The following is a 24684-nucleotide window of genomic DNA, read 5'->3' on the forward strand; positions in this document are numbered from 1 at the left end:
GCAATCTCCACCCCCTTGCCGCTTCCGAAGCGTTAAAGCGTTGGTAGGCGTTACCTGAAGCTTATGAAGTGTCCAGTGTGAAATACCCTTGAGAGGTATATATTTAGATTTTAAACATGCAAAATAATACATCTGGTGAAAATAATTAAATATCACATCCTAATACCTTACAGAATTAACATTCATGTACCTTCTATTTCAGATGATCTTCCAAGCTTGCGCCAAGCAGCAAATAAGTATGCAAAGAATACAAATGTATGTTTGCAGACACCAAACCAGAAAAGGGTGCGAGTGAAAAACCCAAGGTTTGATTCATCCTCAGAAGATGAAGATGATCGTCCATTATTGCAGGTACCGTTTTCTATATTTGCTTCTTGAATCATCAGTGATCTGTAAATTTCCTCCCTGAAATAGACACCCTCATTGTATCTGACACAAAACAAACAATACTTGTGCCTATTTGAGGCAATTTATCAACATGGTATTTAAATTTACATGCTTTCATGTCCTGCAAATTTCACCATTATCTCGATTGAGAAACTGAAAATAAGTTATATATATATATATATATATATATATATATATATATATATATATATATATATATATATCTGTGCTAATTATTTTTTTATGTTAGCTATTAAGTATTTGTGTTATTTGTTTGGACGTTCGGAGAAATATGTTAAGTTTTACTCTATCTGTCCAAGTTTCAGACACAGGGAGAGCTCCCCCTGTTGGTGAAAGCCAGTAACATTAGAAATGTTAGACTAAACCACACCCATGTTAACACCCACAAGGTATAAAAAGTGTTGTATGACTCATTTTAGGGGCCTTTCACAAGCTGGACACTGTCTGTGAGGGTCCCAGGCCTGGTTTCTAACGTGACCTTGAATAAACTCAAAATGAGGAATACAATGGTTTGGTTTTTGGTAAGGGGCAGAATTTTACATAAAAAGAACCAGGTAGAAATAACAATAGTATGCCTGAAACTTGAGAGACCACACATGTGGAGATTAAAAAAAAAAAAAAAAATCATATATCTAACAGTTTTGGTCATAGGGGAAACTGGGGCACAATGAATCAGTAGCTATATCTGCAAAACTACAAATATATTTACAGCAGGTATGCCATATTTTTTATACATAAAGACATTACCCTTATAAATTTGTGTTTTGTTTTTGGATGCATTAAGGGTAAAAGTAAGTGGCAAGTGAAGTCAGTTTTTTCCTATCAAAAGTAAATTTCGTGGATGTCAGTGTCTTTGCATTTATTTCTCACAACAGAGGAAAGGTGGCCCAAAAAAATTATTAGAAGACTACCCCGTCCAACTGATGAGCATGTGTTATGTCTTCTCCAGTCTATCAGCTATTTGATAGCATGACTCGTGTGTGTCACATGTAACCGGGCCACAGTGAATCAGTCTAGAAAGTGATTTACTAAGCCCCAGTATTAAGTGGATGACAAATATTACTTGTTGAAGTGTAGACATTTATTTTCCATGAATTATTTCTATAATTTGTGTATACAAACAAATTTTCACATTTGAACAGAAATGATGACAGTTGTATATATAAATCTTACCACAAGCAGTAGCAGGCCATCTTCAGTTGTCATGAACTTTTGGCGATTTTTGTAGTTTAGCTTGAATTTTTAATCCTCACAAATCTGTCTTTCTTTTAGACTTGCCGCTTGTTCACCAGCTCATTCCGAAGACACAAGTGGCGAGGACATGGTAGGTGCAATAATAATGGAATATTCAAAATTAAACCCAGGCAATGATATTTTTTCTTCCATTTGTGCACATCAAGCCTCCATGGTGGAAAAAAAATATGTTGTTCTTATTCTAGACAATGCTTTGTATACTGTTTGTTGTAGGAAACTTTTCTTACTGTTGTACATCATCTCAAGCTTTATTTTGTGCCTAACCTAGTGTCTTTTAATTTCAGGTAACTTTGTGGCCAGGGGTGGCCATAACAGTTTGGCAAAAGAGATTACTAAATGCAAAAAAAACAAATGTTAAAGAATACACAAACACCCTGCTGCGGATGATTCACACACCAGAATTACTACAGTCATCTTCCCTCACTGGGAAGAAAAGCAACGCTTTTAAAGATACGAGTGCCAAAAAGAAGCTGCCTGGTGTAGAGTTCGCAACTGGTAAGTTAACTGGCAGAACAATAACAATATTAATGCAATGCCTTACATATAACATATTTCCTCTATGAGAAGCACACGTCCAATAGAGGCACATCTAGACCAAAAATTAAATTCTTTCGAAACAGAAACATTTTGACCATTTAAAAAAAAAAACATTATTTACATAAGCCCATGCGCTTCTAATAGAGGAAATACGGTAATGTTTTTCCCCTGCTTTGGGAACTGGTGGTATCATTTTTAAGTAATATTTCTTGGAGAATTATTTTTAAATAACCGTTTTAATTGCTGTTAAACCCTATGCTGGTTGGTTTTGTTTTATCTGTATGCTGCATCCACAATTCACAGATTTAATTTATTTATTTATTTATTTTTCATATGCAGATTATATCAAAGAACAGACCCGGTCTCCTGATGCTAAACCAGTCAAAACGGCCATCACTCACCTGTTGAACACGGAAAGCAAACGCTTACTGAAGAAGTGTGATACCACTGATTAAAGCCTTCCCCTAATGTTCAATATTTCATCCAATACAAAGTTAAATTGTCACTGTTTGTGTATTGTTTATTTGTGAAATAAATGTTATATTTAAATGTTTAATTGTTCCTATTATCCTTTGTATATTTTATGGCATAATGACTTGTAGGTTCTTATAGAGAGCCTATAGGTTAATCTATAGGTTACATAGAAATCCTATAGGCTATCGTATAAGCTCCTATAGGTTGATCTATAGGTTTAGATAGAAATCCTATAGGCTATCGTATAAGCTCCTATAGGTTGATCTATAGGTTCTGATAGAAATCCTATAGGTTATTGTATAGGTTCTTATAGGGGCCCTATAGGTTGTTCTATAGGTTTTGATAGAAATTCTATGGGTTGGTGTATAGGTTCTTATAGAATTCCTATAGGTTGGCCTATGGGTTCTTATGGGGGCCCTATGGGATCCAATAGAAATGCTATGGGTTGGCCTATAGGTTCCTATAGAGATCCTATGGGTTGGCCTATAGGTTCTTATAGCTGGCCCTATAGGACCGCCTATGGGATCCTACAGGTGAAATGTCCCAATTGCCTATAGGCACTTATAGGTTTTTCTGTAGAAGCCTATAGGTTGCTCAATAGGCTTGTCTATGGAAATTCTATAGACTAGCCTATAGCAACCTATAGGCCATGCCTATAGAATTTCCTATAGATTTCCTATACATTTTTTTTGTAAGGGCAGCTCTTTCGTCCACCTTTTCTCAACGAATTGTAACGTTTTTTACTTTTTACCTTCATTCAGGAATCGTCGTGTGCCGTGTGACTGGGCCATAACATTGAATGGTAAAACTCTTTGTATATTGTGCCTCAAACTCTCATAAATATATTATCTGGGTTTTTAGGCATTGTTATTGTGTTTGTTTTATAACTCAGCCACATGGGGTGTGCAGCCAGTACATTCTGATTGCCAGTCCCAAGCCCGAATAAATGAGGAGGGTTGCGTCAGGAAGGGCATCCGGCGTAAAACAAGCCAACCCAAATATGCAGACTAAGAATCGACTTTCCATACCAGATCGGTCGCGGCCCGGGTTAACAACATCCGCCACTGGTGCTGTTGCCCAACAGGGTGCCGGTGGAAACTGGGCTACTGCTGGGCGAAGATGACGAAAAAGTGGAGGAAAACGTTTCCACAAACAGCAGGAGAAGAAGAAAACTAGAAGGGTGGAAATGAGAGTAGGGACTTTGAATATTGGTAGTATGACTGGTAAAGGGAGAGAGCTGGCTGATATGATGGAGAGGAGAAAGTAAACATATTGTGTGTGCAAGAGACTAAGTGGAAGGGAAGTAAGAGCAGGAGCATCGGCGGTGGGTACAAGTTGTTGTACCATGGTGAGGACAGGAAGAGAAATGGTGTTGGGGTCATTTTAAAGGAAGAGTATGTTAAAAGTGTGTTGGAGGTTAAGCGAGTGTCTGACAGGGTGATGAGTGTGAAGTTGGAAATTGAAGGGGTGATGATGAATATCATCACTGCATATGCCCCACAGGTAGGTTGTGAGATCAAATCAATTCAAATCAATTTTATTTATATAGCGCCAAATCACAATAAACATTTGCCCCAAGACACTTTATATTGTAAGGCAAAAGCCACACAATAATTACAGAAAAACCCCAACGGTCAAAACGACCCCCTATGACCAAGCACTTGGCGACAGTGGGAAGGAAAAACTCCCTTTGAACAGGAAGAAACCTCCAGCAGAACCAGGCTCAGGGAGGGGCAGACTTCTGCTGGGACTGGTTGGGGTTGAGGGGAGAGAATCAGGAAAAAGACATGCTGTGGAAGAGAGCAGAGATCAATCACCAATGATTAAAAGCAGAGTGGTGCATACAGAGCAAAAAGAGGTGAATAAAAAGAAACAGTGGGTGCATCATGGGAAACCCCCCAGCAGTCTAAGTCTATAGCAGCATAACTAAGCGATGGTTCAGGGTCACCTGATCCAGCCCTAACTATAAGCTTTAGCAAAAAGGAAAGTTTTAAGCTTAATCTTAAAATTAGAGCGGGTGTCTGTCTCCCTGATCTGAATTGGGAGCTGGTTCCACAGGAGAGGAACCTGAAAGCTGAAGGCTCTGCCTCCCATTCTACTTTTACAAACCCTAGGAACTACAAGTAAGCCTGCAGTCTGAGAGCAAAGCACTCTATTGGGGTGATATGGTACTAAGAGGTCCCTAAGATAACATGGGACCTGATTATTCAAAACCTTATAAGTAAGAAGAAGAATTTAAAATTCTATTCTGGAATTAACAGGGAGCCAATGAAGAGAAGCCAATATGGGTGAAATATGCTCTCTCCTTCTAGTCCCTGTCAGTACTCTAGCTGCAGCATTTTGAATTAACTGAAGGCTTTTCAGGGAACTTTTAGGACAACCTGATAATAATGAATTACAGTAGTCCAGCCTAGAAGAAATAAATGCATGAATTAGCTTTTCAGCATCACTCTGAGACAAGAACTTTCTAATTTTAGAGATATTGCACAAATGAAAAAAAATCAGTCCTACATATTTGCTTAATATGCGCATTGAAGGACATATCCTGATAAAAAATGACTCCAAGACTTCTCACAGTATTACTGGAGGTCAGGCTAATACCATCCAGAGTAAGGATCTGGTTAGACACCATGTTTCTAAGATTTGTGGGGCCAAGAATAACTTCAGTTTTATCTGAATTTAAAAGCAGGAAATTAGAGGTCATCCATGTCTTTATGTCTGAAAGACATTCCTGCAGTTTAACTAATTGGTGTGTGTCCTCTGGCTTCATGGATAGATAAAGCTGGGTATCATCTGCGTAACAATGAAAATGTAAGCAATGCTGTCTAATAACACTGCCTAAGGGAAGCATGTATAAAGTGAATAAAATTGGTCCTAGCACAGAACCTTGTGGAACTCCATAATTAACCTTAGTCTGTGAAGAAGATTCCCCATTTACATGAACAAATTGTAATCTATTAGATAAATATGATTCAAACCACTGCAGCGCAGTGCCTTTAATACCTATGGCATGCTCTAATCTCTGTAATAAAATTTTATGGTCAACAGTATCAAAAGCTGCACTGAGGTCTAACAGGACAAGCACAGAGATGAGTCCACTGTCTGAGGCCATAAGAAGATCATTTGTAACCTTCACTAATGCCGTTTCTGTACTATGATGAATTCTGAAACCTGACTGAAACACTTCAAATAGACCATTCCTCTGCAGATGATCAGTTAGCTGTTTTACAACTACCCTTTCAAGAATTTTTGAGAGAAAAGGAAGGTTGGAGATTGGCCTATAATTAGCTAAGATAGCTGGGTCAAGTGACGGCTTTTTAAGTAATGGTTTAATTACTGCCACTTTAAAAGCCTGTGGTGCATAGCCAACTAATAAAGATATATTGATCATATTTAAGATCAACGCATTAACTAATGGTAGGGCTTCCTTGAGCAGGCTGGTAGGAATGGGGTCTAATAGACATGTTGATGGTTTGGAGGAAGTAACTAATGAAAATAACTCAGACAGAACAATCGGAGAGAATGAGTCTAGCCAAATACCAGCATTACTGAAGGCAGCCAAACATAAAGATATGTCTTTGGGATGGTTATGAATAATTTTTTCTCTAATAGTTAAAATTTTATTTGCAAAGAAAGTCATGAAGTCATTGCTAGTTAAGGTTAAAGGAATACTCGGCTCAATAGAGCTCTGACTCTTTGTCAACCTGGCTACAGTGCTGAAAAGAAACCTGGGGTTGTTCTTATTTTTTTCAATTAGTGATGAATAGTAAGATGTCCTAGCTTTACGGAGGGATTTTTATAGAGCAACAGACTCTTTTTCCAGGCTAAATGAAGATCTTCTAAATTAGTGAGACGCCATTTCCTCTCCATCTTACGGGGTATCGTCTTTAAGCTGCGAGTTTGTGGGTTATACCATGGAGTCAAGCATTTCTGATTTAAGGCTCTCTTTTTCAGAGGAGCTACAGCAGGGGTGGCCAAGTTCGGTCCTTGAGAGCCACATTCCTGACAGTCTTAGTTGTCTCCCTGCTCCAACACACCTGAATCCAATGAAAGACTCGTTAGCAGACTTTTAACAAGCTTTTCATTGGATTCAGGTGTGCTGGAGCAGGGAGACAACTAAGAGTGTCAGGAATGTGGCTCTCAAGGACCAAACTTGGCCATCCCTGAGATACAGCATCCAAAGTTGTGCTCAATGAGGATGTAAAGCTATTGATGAGATAATCTATCTCACTCACAGAGTTTAGGTAGCTACTCTGCACTGTGTTGGTATATGGCATTGAAGAACATAACAAAGAAGGAATTATATCCTTAAACCTAGTTACAGCGCTTTCAGAAAGACTTCTATTGTAATGAAACTTATTCCCCACTGTTGGGTAGTCCATTAAAGTAAATGTAAATGTTATTAAGAAATGATCAGACAACAGGGGGTTTCAGTCTTCAATTTCTATGCCATATGTCAGAACAAGATCTAAAGTGCAGTTAAAATGGTGAGTGGGCTCATTTACATTTTGAGCGAAGCCAACTGAGTCTAATAATAGATTAAATGCAGTATTGAGGCTGTCATTCTCAGCATCTATGTGGATGTTAAAATCACCCACTATAATTATCTGAGCTAAGCACTAAGTCAGACAAATGGTCTGAAAATTCACAGAGAAACTCACAGTAACGACCAGGTGGACGATAGATAATAACAAATTAAACTGGTTTTTGGGACTTCCAATTTGGATGGACAAGACTAAGAGTCAAGCTTTCAAATGAATTAAAGCTCTGTCTGGGTCTTTGATTAATTAATAAGCTGGAGTGGAAGATTGCTGCTAATCCTCCTCCTCGACCCATGCTTCGAGCATTCTGACAGTTAGTGTGACTCGGGGGTGTTGACTCATTTAAACTAACATAATAATCCTGCTGTAACCAGGTTTCTGTAAGGCAGAAAGAATCAATATGTTGATCAATTATTATATCATTTACTAACAGGGACTTAGAAGAGAGAGACCTAATGTTTAATAGACCACATTTTACTATTTTAGTCTGTGGAGCAGTTGAAGGTGCTATATTATTTTTTCTTTTTAAATTTTTATGCTTAAATAGATTTTTACTGGTTATTGGTGGTCTAGGAGCAGGCACCGTCTGTCAGGGCTTGAGTTTTGTTCTTTTGTGTTATCGGGTTTTTGGTTTATTTATTCTTTTGTTGGGATTTTTCTGCTTGGGTCTGTCTGTCTCTGTTTCTCTTATCGGTTCTGGGTAATGGGTGTTTCTCTTTCGCTCTCTGGCCACGCCCTGCTTCTGGAGCTTTCCATATGCACCTGTTCCTGATTTGCTGATTGCCACCTGGGGTTTTATAAGCTCACTGGGTGGTATTGTTCTCCGCCAGTTTGTCATGCCTTGTGCCTGCATTCCTGCTCTGTACCTGTGTTCTTGTTCCTGCCTGCCTCATAGTGTGTACCTGACCTCCTGCCTGTTGTTTTGACCACGCCATTTTGCCTGATGATTTCTGTACTGCTGCTTTTGTTGGACTGCCTGCTCGTGTACCGACCTCTGCATTTTCCTTTAGTAAAGACCACTAACAAACAGAGCTGTCTTTCCGGAGCTGTGCATTTGTGTCCTACCATCCCCGTGCATCCCACCTGTCACCGTCTCTACGGGGATGGGGTATTGGGGGGATGGCAGGGGGAGAGAAGCTGCAGAGAGGTGTGTAAGACTACAACTCTGCTTCCTGGTCCCAACCCTGGATAGTCACGATTTGGAGGGTTTAATAAAATTGGCCAGATTTCTAGAGATGAGAGCTGCTCCATCCAAAGTGGGATGGATGCCGTCTCTCTTAACAAGACCAGGTGTTCCCCAGAAGCTTTGCCAATTATCTATGAAGCCCACCTCATTTTTTGGACACCACTCAGACAGCCAGCAATTCAAGGAGAACATGCGGCTAAATATGTCACTCCCGGTCCAATTGGGGAGGGGCCCAGAGAAAACTACAGAGTCCGACATTGTTTTTGCAAAGTTACACACCGATTCAATATTAATTTTAGTGACCTCTGATTGGCGTAACCGGTTACAATCTTACCAAATTTACGCTTAGCCTTAGCCAGCAGTTTCAAATTTCCTTCAATGTCGCCTGCTCTGGCCCCCGGAAGACATTTGACTATGGTTGCTGGTGTCACTAACTTCACTTTTCTCAAAACAGAGTCGCCAATAACCAGAGTTTGATCCTCGGCGGTTGTGTCGCCGAGTGGGGAAAAACAGTTAGAGATGGGAATGGGTTGGTGGTGTACAGGGGGCTTCTGTTTAGAACTACGCTTCTTCCTCACAGTCACCCAGCCGGCCTGCTTTCCCGGCTGCTCGGGATCTGCTGGGGGACAGCTAACGGCGGCTAAGCTACCTTGGTCCGCACCAACTACAGGGGCCTGGCTAGCTGTAGGATTTTCCAAGGTGTGGAGCCGAGTCTCCAATTCACCCAGCCTGGCCTCCAAAGCTATGAACAAGCTACACTACCGTTACTGCTAAAGGAAGCCGAGGAATAACTAAACATTTCACACCCAGCGCAGAAAATTGCGGGAGAGACAGGAGAAGCCGCCATGCTAAACCGGCTAAGAGCTAATAGCTGCGCTAAGCTAGCAGATTGCTAAAAACACACAAAGTGAATAATGTGTAAATAATTTAGAGGTGATTCAGCAGAGAGAGTGCTTTAGTTAAGGCACGTGAAGATTACACTGTGAAATAAATTATCTAGATCAATCTAACTACGCAGATTAAACAGCTAACAGATACAGCAAAACACCGCTGTGCTCCGGAACAGGAAGTGATACAATACCGCAGTGAGAGCCAACCACCAGTAGAGGCCAGTAGTCCTATACTATACATAGGAGATGAAGGAGAAAGATTTCTGGAGTGTGTTTAGATGAGGTGGTGGAGAGTGTGCCCAAGCATGAAAGAGTGGTGACAGGAGTGGCCATGTTGGTGAAGGGAACAGAGGTGATGAGGAAGTAATGGGTAGATATGGTATCAAGGATAGGAATGGGGAAGGACAGATGGTAGTTGATTTTGCAAAAAGGATGGAAATAGCTGTGGTGAATACCTACTTTAAGAAAAGGGAGGAGCACAGGGTAACGTATAAGAGTGGAGGAAGGTGCACACAGGTGGACTACATTCTTTATATTTTGGGGGGATTCTGCCTGCCCAGATGGAACGTATCCTGCGGGCTATGTCCTCGACTCCTGGAGTTCCTGGCGTGTGGCATGCTTTGTGCCTTTCTCTGTAGAGGACGTCGAGGACCTATTCATTTTTGGTCTTATTGTAGCAGGGCTGGTACTTTTTGGCTTATGTGCTGCCCTGATCTACCGAAAAATTGGCAAGATGGCGGCATCAAGAACCACGGGTCCTTGCTTGTCTGTCATGATTAACGAGGTCAGAAAGGCAGTGCATTCTCAGACTGCGTTGACTCGAACTCAGACGCAAATTGGATGACACCTTGGAGCTGATGCGTGCCTTGCAGTTGAAGCTGAAGGTTTCGGAGGCTGGTGAATATTCTTAATTCAAAATTAGCAATATTCTTAATTCATAATTGGGATTTGGCTGAGTGAGTGAATCTGTAAAAAGTGTTTTTCACTGCTCGGCTGCAACACTACAGGCATCAAGGTCAACTGCCCACTGTTTTTCCTCCAGAGGAATTTATCCAGACTCTGGTGAGATTATTTGGCTGGCTGTCATTGTTGTAATGACAATAATAATAAAAGCTATCTATCTATATCCATCTATCTAAAATAAAAAAAAATCTAAGAAATAACATGTACATAATTATTCACTCCCTTTGTTCAATACCTTGTTGATACACCTTTGGAAGCAATTACATCCTCAGGTCTTCTTGAATATGATGCCACAAGCTTGGTGTACCTACCTAGCTACCCATCAGCTACCTATTCCTGCAGAATTGGTTGCCCTTTTGGAAGGTTCTCCTCTCTCCACAGAGGAATGCTGGAGCACTGAGTGACCATCGGTTCTTGGTCACCTCCCTGACTAAGATCCTTTAGACAGTCAGCTTAGACGGGCGGCCATCTCTAGCAAGAGTCCTGGAAGATCCAAACTTCTTCCATTTACAGATGATGGAGACCAGTGAGCTCATTGGGAACTTCAAAGCAGCAGAAATGTTTCTGTACCCTTCCCCAGATTTGTGCCTTGAGACAATCGTGTCTTGGATGTCTACAGACAATTCCTTTGACTTCATGCTTGATTTGTGCTCTGACATGCACTGTCAACTGTGGGACCTTATATGTAGACAGGTGTGCGCTTTTCCAAATCATGCCCAATCAACTGAATTTACCCCAGGTGGACTCCAATTAAGCTGTAGAAACACCTCAAGGATGATTAGTGGAAACAGGATGCACCTGAGCTCAATTTTGAACTTCATGGCAAAAGCTGTGAGTACATGTGATTTCTTAGATTTTTTTATTATTTGTAAATTTGCAAAAATTAATATATATATATATACATATATATACATATACATATATATATATATATATATATATACATATATATAAACACTTTTTCCACATTGTCATTATGGGGTAAAAAGAATTACATTTATTTTGGAATAAGGCTGTAACATAAAATGTGGATAAATGTGGGTGCACTGCAGGTCTTTCAAGATACGAGGGCTGTCCGTAAAGTATAGGTCCTTTTTATTTTTTTCAAAAACTATATGGATTTCATTCATATGTTTTTACGTCAGACATGCTTGAACCCTCGTGCGCATGCGTGTTTTTCCACGCCTGTCGGTGACGTCATTCGCCTGTGAGCACTCCTTGTGGGAGGAGTCGTCCAGCCCCTCGTCAGAATTCCTTTGTCTGAGAAGTTGCTGAGAGACTGGCGCTTTGTTTGATCAAAATTTTTTCTAAACCTGTGAGACACATCGAAGTGGACATGGTTTGAAAAATTAAGCTGGTCTTCAGTGAAAATTTTAACAGCTGATGAGAGATTTTGAGGTGATTCTGTCGCTTTAAGGACTTTTCACGGTGCGAGACGTCATGCAGCGCTCTCAGGCAGCGTCATCAGCCTGTTTCAAGCTTAAAACCTCCACATTTCAGGCTCTATTGATCCAGGACGTCGTGAGAGAACAGAGACGTTTCAGAAGAAGTCGGTTTCAGCATTTTATCCGGATATTCCACTGTTAAAGGAGATTTTTTTAATGAAAGACGTGCGGACGGGTCCGCGCGTCGGGACGCAGCCGACACGGCGCGGCGGCACAGGAAAAACACCTCCGTGTTGATAACCATTTGTTAAAATCCAGTTGGCTTCCAACTTGTCCTCAAGGCTTCCAACAGAGGTGTTTTTCCTGTGGCGGAGCGTCGCGGCGGCTGCGAGCCGACGCTGCAATCCGCCCGCACGTCTTTCATTAAAAAAATCTCCTTTAACAGTGGAATATCCGGATAAAATGCTGAAACCGACTTCTTCTGAAACTTCTCTGTTCTCTCACGACGTCCTGGATCAATAGAGCCTGAAATGTGGAGGTTTTAAGCTTGAAACAGGCTGATGACGCTGCCTGAGAGCGCTGCACGACGTCTCGCACTGTGAAAAGTCCTTAAAGCGACAGTATCACCTCAAAATCTCTCATCAGCTGTTAAAATTTTCACTGAAGACCAGCTTAATTTTTCGAACCGTGTCCACTTCGATGTGTCTCACAGGTTTAGAAAAAAGTTTGATCAAACAAAGCGACAGTCTCTCAGCAACTTCTCAGACAAAGGAATTCCGACGAGGGGCTGGACGACTCCTCCCACAAGGAGTGCTCACAGGCGAATGACGTCACCGACAGGCGTGGAAAAACTCACGCATGCGCACGAGGGTTCAAGCATGTCTGACGTAAAAACATATGAATGAAATCCATATAGTTTTTGAAAAAAATAAAAAGGACCTATACTTTACGGACAGACCTTGTACATGCTGACTTATGTAGTATGGCCTTGTATTTCTGGTGTATTCTCCACTCTGACTGTGTTTGTCATCAGTGTTTGTTGAACCTTCTGGATTGTCATTGAACACATCATGTTTCCTGGGATCAATGTCAAAGACTTCTTTGCATGTCAAATAATTGGCATTCTTGAAGTGGTCGCTAGGATCTTATCCTGATCTGGATGTTTGGAAAACAGATGTTCAAAGTATTAAGTATTGTTGCAAATCTACCTTTTTTTTTTTTGCCTAATCAGAGAGTCACCCCTCTGAGTCTGTTCGGCTTGAAGTTTCTTCCTCAATATTATCAGAGGGACTTGTTCCTTACCACTGTCGCCTGTGTGCTTGCTCTAGGTAGGGGTTGGTAAGGTTAGACCTTACTTATGTGAAGCACTTTGAAGCACAGTTAAATAAATTGTAATTGAATTAAATTGACTTTTTTTTTTTTTTTTTAGTTCTGTGTAGTGGAATTTCAATCTTGATGCTGCAGTAGATGGGTTAGTATTAAAACACTAAAGCTCCAATGATGGATCTTATATGGACAACTTTTCTCATTCCCTTGACCTGACAATGATGGAATCATTTGTTGGCAGTGCTCTGACTGTGGATGTTGCTGTGAATCCTTAGAAATGTTCTTCTGTTGGAACAAGATTTTGGTGATGATGAGACTGTGCTTTTTGGTGATGATGAGACTGGGCTTTTTGGTGATGATGAGACTGGGCTTTTTGGTGATGATGAGACTTGGCATTCCAACACTAGTCTGACTAACTGATCCTTATCAGATGCTGTATTACAATATGTGCTATATCAGCTCTTGCAGTAAAGTAGGATGACATTGACTTCCAAATGGAATCTGGTTGGATATAAAATGTTCTTTAAACTACTGTCATGCAGATGGCGTGTGTGCGACATGTTCGTAGCAACCATTGATGCGCTATATTCACTGTGCACACACCTGCATGCACTGCCGCCGTGACTGCTGCATGTGTGTGCGGCATCTAGCAATGTTTAACGTAGCACATCGTCTGCATCTTCCTGGCCAGTGTTATCAACTTGTCTCTGTTTTCTTCCATTTCATTATGTATCTGGAGTTTCTGAACAACCCAACGCTCTCCAGCCCATCACACAGAGAGTGTGAACATTAGAACATTCTGAAGGATTTTCCTCAAGACAGAGTGATTACAGCTGATGACAATGAGTGAGTTCTGTGTGTATAATAATGTGCATTTATGTGTGGCTGTGCTTCCCCACCGGTAAGGTCCCATCATGTGGGAGAGCAAAGTCTGGATGATGCCAAGCAAGGTGACAGTTGCCAGAGCACAGAAGCCGTTCACTTCAAGTAAGTTCCAGAGAATACCAGCACACAGAATACACTGCAAGGGTGTGATCCATATGAAGTGAGCCAGACCCAGGCTCTAAAAGAAACAGGCACACATAAGCAGAAATAATGCAAAGAACATTAATGCACAGATGGTTACAAGTATAACTTTTATGATACAACAGAATACTTATTCATTAATTCTTTCGCTTTTGTACTCAAAAGCAAGAAAAAAAGCTGACATGTTCTGGTGCGTGTTGGGTTTAAAGATTTTATTGAGGAGCCCTAAACCAAGACAGAGCATATAAACGTGGAACCAGTCACAAAACATCTGAGGGCTCAAAGTATCTCCCAACTTTACAATTTAGAGGAAACTCCTAAAGGTAATGGGCATTGGTCCTAAATTTAGGACTCCAAAATCTTTGATTTCAGCATATGTCATAAAGTGTTTTCACATTAAAACAAAGTTTTAATCTGTATAAATTTAGGCGTCGTCTTGAGGATTTAACTACTAAAATCAAATCCTAAACAAAACAAAATTTTAGAAACATTTCAAGTTACAGAGCATTTGAAAAAGAACTTAAAGTGTGAAGACATTATAGTCAATAGTAGAGCTGGTGAGAGGCGTGGGCACTTCAACAAAAAAGCAAAAAAAATAAAAAAAAAAGTTTTCACATGCCACTGTGATTCTGCACTGAAACCAAGAAAGCAACTTTCATTTGCAAACATATAGTTTTCCATGGTTCTTTTTAGTTTTGAAATAATCCCAGCTGTAAACTTTACTTTAATGATATTCTTCCTTTCAGGTACAAACCATCTTAAATACAAGCGCAATCAACGATTTCTGACGTCCATCAATCCGGATGCAGATCACCTCCAAAATTCAGTGGAGTCTTCTTCTATTTCATTCCTCCTGACCGCCAGAGGGCGGTGCTTTAGCACCTGGATAACTACATGTGCGCAGCACAGAGGTCGAGAATATATACCAACAAAGTCACACCATTGAATGTGACCTGGGTGACGTCACTGGTTATCTTTATATACCAGACGCACCCAGCGCTCGCTTCTTTTCTACATTCTCGCATTCTTAGAGGTTGAGAACGCATTTAGCTGCAATTGCCGCTCTCGCTTGTAGCCTCGCAACCCACCTTCGGTTGGAGCTACGTGCACTGCACACGTCCTCCAGAGACTGCGAGACACGGCTTCACCGTTTTTTGTATTCTTTGACGCCTGTCGTGAGTACACCTTCCTAAATGCCGGGTGCGCGCCTTGACGCTGCCCTGCTGGATATTTTCCTCTGTGCACATTAGCTGTGTTGTTTCGATGAAAGCTGGCTATTTGTTTAGTTGTGTCGCTAACCCCATTAACTACGTGGTAGTGTGTGTATCAGAACCAGTATAGTGTACTGTGTTGGGCTTGCCGTGAGTGTTTTCCACTCCTTGAAGTACTTTGTCTGCACTGCCGCCATTTGCTAAGTTTAACAGCTCCGCTAGCAGCTAGTGTTGTCGTCGTTGCTCTAAGTGACTTAGCACTTGGGCTGTGAGTTTTTTCGGCTGTGTGCATCGTGTTATTATTGTGGCTGGGAGTGTTTCACGCTCCGGGCCTTGTATTAGCTTTTACACTGTGAGTGTTTCAAGCTCCGTGCCTCGTGCCGAGTCTGCAGCTGGAGTGCTTCACGCTCCGTGCCTCGTGTCGAGTCTGCGGCTGTGAGTGCTTCACGCTCCGTGCCTCGTGTCGAGTCTGCGGCTGTGAGTGCTTCACGCTCCGTGCCTCGTGTCAAGCCGACAGCTGTGAGTGCTTCACGCTCCGTGCCTCGTGTTACTATTTACACTGCGTCTTTCCATTTGTAACCATCAGGGCTTGCGTTAGCCATCTGCACGCAGTACACAATGTTGACAGGGCCTTTGTTGCATGGCTGTAGTACCTGTTTGGCTCCCTTGAGCCCAGATGATGGACATATGTTTTGCCCCTCCTGTCTTGGTATTGGACACCTGAGGGAAGCCCTGACTGGCGATGCCTGCCTTAATTGTGCCAGCATGCCACTGGCAGAGAGATCTGTTAGACGTGCGGCATTGGAAAGTGGAATATCTAGTGCGACTTTGGCCTCCAGCCCCAGGAAGGACCCAAAGCGCCGTAAACGCCCACATGCAGGAGCCCCTTCTGCTAAGAAAGTCACTCATGACCATGCTTTGGCTGAAAAGGTCGAAACGTTGACGTCTGAGTTTGCTCAGATTAAGTCCTTGCTTCTGAATCTACAACCTAAGGATGCAGTGACAGTTCCTGCTGTCCCTAATGAGGCTGATCAGACCAATGTAGTTACTCAGCAGGAGGACGACGTCGTGTCTATTGCTGCAACTGATTCCTTGTACATGACAAGTGATATAAACTGTGTGGAGGATGAGGATGAGAGGAGTCTTTCTCCAAGCCATTCATTAGTGGGCTCTCATACCGCCGAGGCAGAGTCCATGCCGCAAACCGAACCTGGACTATCCTTTGTCAAGCAAGCTGTTCAGTTGGCTTTATCCAGGCTTGGGGTCGACAATCCCCCTGCGGAAACCACCGCTTCAAGTGCCTTTTTCAAAGTCACTCAGAAGCCTGAGTTCAACGTTCCAGTTTCACAACCATATATCGAGGAGCTCCACCGATGTTGGGCGGACCCCAAATCATTGATCCATCTATCACAGGACTGCAGAGCCCTTAGCTCTATGTGTGATTCAGCGCAGTATGGTCTGAACCGTATGCCCGCCGTTGACAGCATTATTGCGAACCTGGTTGTGGCTCCAGCTGATGCTGCTCGGCCGGATGCCCGCTGCCCACACCCTCAGTGTAGGGTCACTGATGACCTCCTCACCAAAAGCTATGACATAGCTGCTTGCATCGGTCGCCTAGGCAACTCACTGTCCCATTTAGCCCTTGCCCTCTCAAAGTCTTTGAGGGAGGCAGAGGTTGATGATGCTACGCAGTCTTAGTGATGCCTCACTCCAAACCTTTGCTTATATGTCCAGAGAGCTTGGCAGACTGATGTCAACCCTTACCATCACTAGACGTCAGGTGTGGCTTGCGCAGTCCCCTCTTTCCGAATCCTGCAGAGGCACACTCTGTTCGCTGCCGGTTCTTGCAGGCCAAGTATTTGGACCTGCGGCCCAACAAACTTTAGAGCGTGCTGTCGAGGCTAGTAAATCTCAGCAACAGTTTGTTGACCTACACCGGTCTTCCAGACCTCAGCCGGTCAGACGTGCTACAGCTTTTCACTCTACATCCAGGCTTCCGCTGACTCCCAGAGCTGCACGTGCTTTTGCAGTTGAGGGCCAGCTCTCCCAGCAGCCTGCCTTTCGTGAGCCTACGGGCAGACCCCCGAGAACTGAACGGTTTCGCAGAGCTTCCAGTAATCACGCCCAGAGGTCCTCAGGGATGTGAGGCAGAGGTGGTCGGGTCTGACTGCCAATGTTTGGCCCCCAGCCATTTTTCACGAAATCAACTCAGCTACTGGGAGGCTCAAGTTCAAGACCCATGGGTCATTTCAACCTTGTTCGAAGGTTACATTATTCAGTTCGGATGTCGTCCTCCAAAGTTCAATGGGGTGAGGATGACTGTTGTTTCCAACTCGGTGCAGTCTGCTGCCCTACAACGGGAGATTTTGGAACTCCTGGAGAAGGGGGCCATAGAGCCAGTTCACAGATCAGACCAGCTCAGGGGGTTCTATTCAATTTACTTCCTTGTTCCAAAGAAGCATGGCGGCTTTCGTCCTATCCTCGATCTCTGATGTCTGAATCGTTATATCAAAGTGCTGCAGTTTCACATGCTCCGCACAGTAGACGTCCTTCAAACTATCACACCAGGAGACTGGTTCACAAGTGTCGACTTAAAAGACGCCTATTTCCATGTGCCAGTGGTGCCTCATCACAGGCAGTTTCTCCGCTTTGCTTTCGAAGGTCAGGCATACCAGTTCAGGGTGCTTCCTTTCGGCCTCTCTCTTGCCCCTCGTACATTTACCAGATGTATGGCTGCAGCACTAGCCCCACTGCAAGCTCTTGGATTAAGAATCCTACCCTACTTAGACGATTGGCTTGTCTGAGGAATATGCAGAAATATGGTGCAGCAGAAGTGGATCTTTTCGCTTCAAGCACCTCAACACATTGCCCACGATGGTACTCCCTCTTGGAACCAGACAGCCCGCTGGGGCAGGATGCATTGGCTCACCCATGGCCGGATTGCCTCCTTTATGCCTTCCCTCCTCTCCCGCTGCTGATGTTGACACTGCACAGGATAGATCAATCAATCAATCAATCAACTTTTTTCTTATATAGCGCCAAATCACAACAAACAGTTGCCCCAAGGCGCTCCATATTGTAAAGCAAGGCCATACAATAATTATGAAAAACCCCAACGGTCAAAACGACCCCCTATGAGCAAGCACTTGGCCACAGTGGGAAGGAAAAACTCCCTTTTAACAGGAAGAAACCTCCAGCAGAACCAGGCTCAGGGAGGGGCAGTCTTCTGCTGAGAGTGGTTGGGGCTGAGGGAAAGAACCAGGAAAAAGACATGCCGAGAAGGGGGGCAGAGATCGATCACTAATGATTAAATGCAGAGTGATGCATACGGAGCAAAAAGAGAAAGAAACAGTGCATCATGGGAACCCCCCCACAGTCTACGTCTAAAGCAACATAACCAAGGGATGGTCCAGGGTCACCCGATCCAGCCCTAACTATAAGCCTTAGCGAAAAGGAAAGTTTTAAGCCTAATCTTAAAAGTACAGAGGGTATCTGTCTCCCTGATCTGAATTGGGAGCTGGTTCCACAGGAGAGGAGCCTGAAAGCTGAAGGCTCTGCCTCCCATTCTACTCTTACAAACCCTAGGAACCACAAGTAAGCCCGCAGTCTGAGAGCGAAGCGCTCTAATGGGGTAATATGGTACTACGAGGTCCCTAAGATAAGATGGGACCTGATTATTCAAAACCTTATAAGTAAGAAGAAGAATTTTAAATTCTATTCTAGAATTAACAGGAAGCCAATGAAGAGAGGCCAACACGGGTGAGATATGCTCTCTCCTGCTAGTCCCCGTCAGTACTCTAGCTGCAGCATTCTGAACCAACTGAAGGCTTTTTAGGGAACTTTTAGGACAACCTGATAATAATGAATTACAATAGTCCAGCCTAGAGGAAATAAATGCATGAATTAGTTTTTCAGCATCACTCTGAGACAAGACCTTTCTGATTTTAGAGATATTGCGTAAATGCAAAAAGGCAGTCCTACATATTTGTTTAATATGCGCTTTGAATGACATATCCTGATCAAAAATGACTCCAAGATTTCTCACAGTATTATTAGAGATCAGGGAAATGCCATCCAGAGTAACGATCTGGTTAGACACCATGCTTCTAAGATTTGTGGGGCCAAGTACAATAACTTCAGTTTTATCTGAGTTTAAAAGCAGGAAATTAGAGGTCATCCATGTCTTTATGTCTGTAAGACAATCCTGCAGTTTAGCTAATTGGTGTGTATCCTCTGGCTTCATGGATAGATAAAGCTGGGTATCATCTGCGTAACAGTGAAAATTTAAGCAATACCGTCTAATAATACTGCCTAAGGGAAGCATGTATAAAGTGAATAAAATTGGTCCTAGCACAGAACCTTGTGGAACTCCATAATTAACTTTAGTCTGTGAAGAAGATTCCCCATTTACATGAACAAACTGTAATCTATTAGACAAATATGATTCAAACCACCGCAGCGCAGTGCCTTTAATACCTATGACATGCTCTAATCTCTGTAATAAAATTTTATGGTCAACAGTATCAAAAGCAGCACTGAGGTCCAACAGAACAAGCACAGAGATAAGTCCACTGTCCGAAGCCATAAGAAGATCATTTGTAACCTTCACTAATGCTGTTTCTGTACTATGATGAATTCTAAAACCTGACTGAAACTCTTCAAATAGACCAGAGCAGCCACAGGGTGCTGCTGGTTGCTCCATTCTGGCCTGGGAGGATTTGGTTTCCCATGATTTACAAACTCCTCGAGGGAGAACCTTGGGCTCTCCCGGAGAGGAAGGATTTGTTGTCACAGCTACAGGGGAGGATTTGGCAGCCTCACCCAGAACGCCTTCAACTGTATGTGTGGCTGTTGAGGGGCCAGACTCCTTGTTAAGTTCTTGTGACCAGGCTGTTGTTCAGACTATCCTTAATTCACGTGCTGCTTCTACCAGGGCTTTGTATGACAACAGATGGAAGCTGTTTGCGCGGTGGTGTGAGAAACAAAAGTTAGATCCGGAGCATTGCCCTGTGCCTATTCTCCTCAAATATTTACAAGAACTGCTGGAGAAAGGACTTTCTGTCGCTACCTTGAAGGTTTATGTTGCTGCAATCTCTGCCCAGCACGTCTACGTTGATGGCCGGTCAGTGGGTTCACACCTCTTAGTGTGTCGTTTTTTGAAAGGTGCTCTACGTTTGCGGCCTCCAAGGCTTGCACGCGTACCTTCATGGGACCTTCCTCTAGTCCTGGAAGGTTTAAGCTTATCCCCTTTCGAACCAGTTGAAAGTGCTGATCTTAAATGGGTGTCAGTGAAGACTGCCTTTCTACTTGCACTGTCTTCGGCTAAGCGGTGGGAGAGCTCCATGCCCTATCAGTCGCTGGGGACTGTTTGCGATGGAATTCTGACGGATCTGGGGTTACGCTGTGGCCTAATCCGTCCTTTTTACCCAAGAGAATTTCAACTTTTCATGTTATCCAGCCAGTTTCCTTGGCTGTGTATGTCCCGCATTCTGATCCAGGATTATCTGTTTCAGGTTCCCTGTGTCCTGTCCGAATGTTGAAGCAGTACATTAGTGCGACTGCCGGGATCTGGAAAAAGGATGCCCTGTTTGTGTGTTACGGTGATCACAAAAGAGGTTGTGCTGTCTCAAAGCAGCGACTCTCGCATTGGGTCGTGGATGCCATTTTACAAGTATACAGGTCCAGAGGTCTTCAGCCTCCTAAGGTTACGTGCCATTCCACCAGAGGGGTGTCCACCTCCTGGGCTGCACTGAGAGGTGTCCCTTTGAGTGATATTTGTGCTGCTGCTACGTGGGCTTCGTCCTGTACCTTCGCCCGCTCTTACAGACTGAATGTGGCCGCTCCTCCTGCGGTGACTTCGGCGGTGTTGTCTGCCTCCACTCCCCACTGCTGATGCGAGGTGAGTGTGACTCTTCGTGACCTTGTTGGTATTAAGTCATCCAGGTGCTAAAGCACCTCCCTCTGGCGGTCAGGAGGAATGAAATAGAACGAGAGTTACAAATGTAACTACGGTTCTATGAATTCCGGATGACCGCCAGAGTTGCTTGTCACTCAGAGTCTTGCGAGTTCATTCCGAAAAGAAGCAAGCGCTGGGTGCGTCTGGTATATAAAGACAACCAGTGACGTCACCCAGGTCACATTCAATGGTGTGACTTTGTTGGTATATATTCTCGACCTCTGTGCTGCGCACATGTAGTTATCCATGTTATATGGCTGGGGGGGCCTGGCTGCCGGTTTGTTTCTGTCTTTTGGTTTTCCTCCCAGGTGGCGTGCGTTTGGGACTGAGTGGCTGTGTTGCTGAGGCTGTCAGGACCTCACCCTGATCACCTGCGACTCGTCAGGACTCACAGCTGTGGTGCATCTGGATGGATTGGAACATGTTGGCATTTAAGACTGGAGTGCACAGTGTGTATTTGCCAGAGACTCGACCTTGTGACCAGACGGGTGAGATCGTCGTCTCGGGAGCCATCTCATCAACAGCGGATGCTGAGAACGTCCAGGTTTGATGCACAGTCTGTGAAAGAGGAGGGGGTGAGGTCTCACGCTCGTCAGCACACTTCCTGAGGTACGTTAGATTTTGTGACTAACATTTATACAGTCAGTAAATGTGGTGTCCCTCACACCTTATTGTATTGAGCTGTTTGTTAGTCATGTATCAGCTTTCACCGCAGTGACCAGACGGGTGAGATCGTCGTCTCGGGAGCCATCTCATCAACAGCGGATGCTGAGAACGTCCAGGTTTGATGCACAGTCTGTGAAAGAGGAGGGGGTGAGGTCTCACGCTCGTCAGCACACTTCCTGAGGTACGTTAGATTTTGTGACTAACATTTATACAGTCAGTAAATGTGGTGTCCCTCACACCTTATTGTATTGAGCTGTTTGTTAGTCATGTATCAGCTTTCACCGCAGTGGAGTTTTGTGAACTGATTGTTCCATGCCTGCAGGTTGGGAAGCTGATCAGTAATCAAGCCAGGAAGTGTTTGCTGTTTGTACACCTTTAAGTGTTCTGTGTGTAGAGTGTGGACTCACTTAATGGTTCCTTCTTTCACAGACTCGGTTGTTGCGGCCACCTGGGGGGTGTCGGCGGGGTCCTTGGGTCCGAAACAGCTTCTGGCTCCGGACCGTTAGCGCTGCTGGGAGCGCACCACGCCAGGCCGCACCTTTTGTTATTATATTATCACTGTTATGTATTAAATTCAGTTAGCCTTTGAACCGTGCTCTGCTTATTTCATACTGGGTCCTTCAAACGCTGGTCGGTTCTCCGAGCTGCGTCCGACACATAACAATCCAGGTGCTAAAGCACCGCCCTCTGGCGGTCATCCGGAATTCATAGAACCGTAGTTACATTCGTAACTCTCGTTTGAAGTAATCGTTAAAGCCTATATAAAGTGAAATCTTGATCCAGAATCTGGATCAGCATCAACTTAATGTCATGGCCTATTCCATGGCCTAAAATCTATCAGTGGTGTATATTTTTGTCAATCAAGTCATCAAATGACATAACCTAAAACCTTTGCTATATTCTGGATCCCCTCATCAAGCCCTTTAATTTACTGTATTACACGACTTGTTTTAGCAGCCGATCTGCTCAGCCTGATCCCATCAGATCTCAGAAGTTAAGCAGTGCGGGTCGTGGTTAGTACTTGCATGGGAGACCTCTTTGGAACGCCAGTGGCTGTGTGTGTTTCTCCAGGTAAGACTGGAGTTGCGTCAGGAAGGGCATCTGGCGTAAAACTTGTGCCAACTACCAATGCGGCTCTGGCTGTATTCGCTGTGGCGACCCCGACCACAAAACTCCTTTAGTTCTCACTTCACAGTTTGATGTTGTAGTGATTTAATGCTTGCCTGTTTTGGGTTCCTCTCTGCACTTAGTCTGTTGTCTTGTCTGTCTTGATGTGTGTTTGTAGGCGTGTCCTTGTCACCTGTCCTCAGTCACAGCTGTTCCACATTCCAATCACAGTCGCTCCTCTACTCATCTCTGTGTCAGTGCTGCCCACTATATAACGGCTGAGTGGATCCTTATCATCTGATTGATGCTTTGTATGTCACATGACATGGAGTATTTGTCCCATTTGTGCTGTATTGCATTTAGTGTGCAAATACGGTTCCATACTTTCTGTACCATTGCACGTTGCGGACCCCGCCCACACTAGTGGGGGTGGCCTTTATCATTTATTTAATAACCCCATAAACATCGCAGAGTTTGTTTTGCTGAAGGATTAGAATTTGAATGAGCTAAATGACAAAGTCACTGCACGGCATCACAAATTACATCTAGTCCAGCGGCTAAGGGACAAATTTTAGGGGAATCATGCACTTTTTTTACAAAAGCGCCAAAACTTTATTAGAGGTACTTTGTAGTGTCCTGAAGTATATAAGATTGGGAGACACTGAATCCATAAACGTCTACACTCTAAAAACTTGGGTTTAAGAGAATAACCATTTTCAGCCTTCTACAGCATATAATTCATGACAAACTCTTATCCAAATGTCTACTTAAGTTTATAATATAAACTTGAAGGTTATGAAAAATGTATTAAGGCTAAGTAGGGATGCTTCGAATGTACTTCAGTGTGCTTACACTCTTAGAAATAGCGTTAATCTAGGGAAAGTGACTAAATATTGTATAACTTATTGTGAATATCAGTATACCTATGCAATATAGCTGTTTGCGAGCATAGGGCAAAGGAAAGATGCTACTCATGCACTAACATATTTACACTCTAAAATAACAACAGTGTTTGAACGGAAAGAAATGCTTTTTTATTAATTACAAGAAATCAATTTTGTTTTTATGGCCATAACCATTTAGTTTACAATTTAAAACACTCAGTTTACCTTATGCTATATCTTCCATTACATAAAATCATGACTATATTTAATTTACTTAAAGTGACTGAAAGCTGTTTACATGCATAGAAAAAGAAAGTATGCTACAAATGCACTTAAACATAGTTTACACTGTTAAAAAATAATGGTAAATTAATGTTACAATTTAAGAACACTGTAGTTCTATAAGTTACTTCTATAACTTAGATTCTGCATGACTATTTATGTTCAAATCCAGTAACACAAAAACTGTAGCACACTACTAGAAAGAGTATACATTTAAACATCTTCACCACCATCATTATGTTGTTTTGTTGCAGTTTTTATAGATGATATTATTATTGTTGTTGTTGTTGTTATTATTATTTTATGTTATTGGTATTAAGACGATTATCACCATATTTTCTAACTGAATACATTGTAAATACCTGGTTGGCAAACTTCCTAGATATGCACAAATGTGTCATGAATATTTTTAATGAACTACTCTCTACAACTTTCATGCTAGGAAGATCACAGTGACCTAATTTTATGTCTCAGAGGTAGAGGCCTGTTAAAGATCCCTACAGGCCTGAAATGAGTCCTGTACCTCTTTTCATTTTGAAACATACCACCCTGCTAATGTATAAGGATGTACGACGACGTATGACGCCG

General features: G+C 42.9%; 1 pseudogene; it reads right to left on the reverse strand.

Annotated features, from left to right (window-relative positions):
- LOC117515419 overlaps window positions 1-24684 on the reverse strand; it is a 279907-nt pseudogene that overhangs the window by 200594 nt on the left and 54629 nt on the right.

The sequence above is a fragment of the Thalassophryne amazonica genome, chromosome 8 (genome assembly GCF_902500255.1).
Source record: "Thalassophryne amazonica chromosome 8, fThaAma1.1, whole genome shotgun sequence".
In the NCBI taxonomy this organism is placed as follows: domain Eukaryota; kingdom Metazoa; phylum Chordata; class Actinopteri; order Batrachoidiformes; family Batrachoididae; genus Thalassophryne; species Thalassophryne amazonica.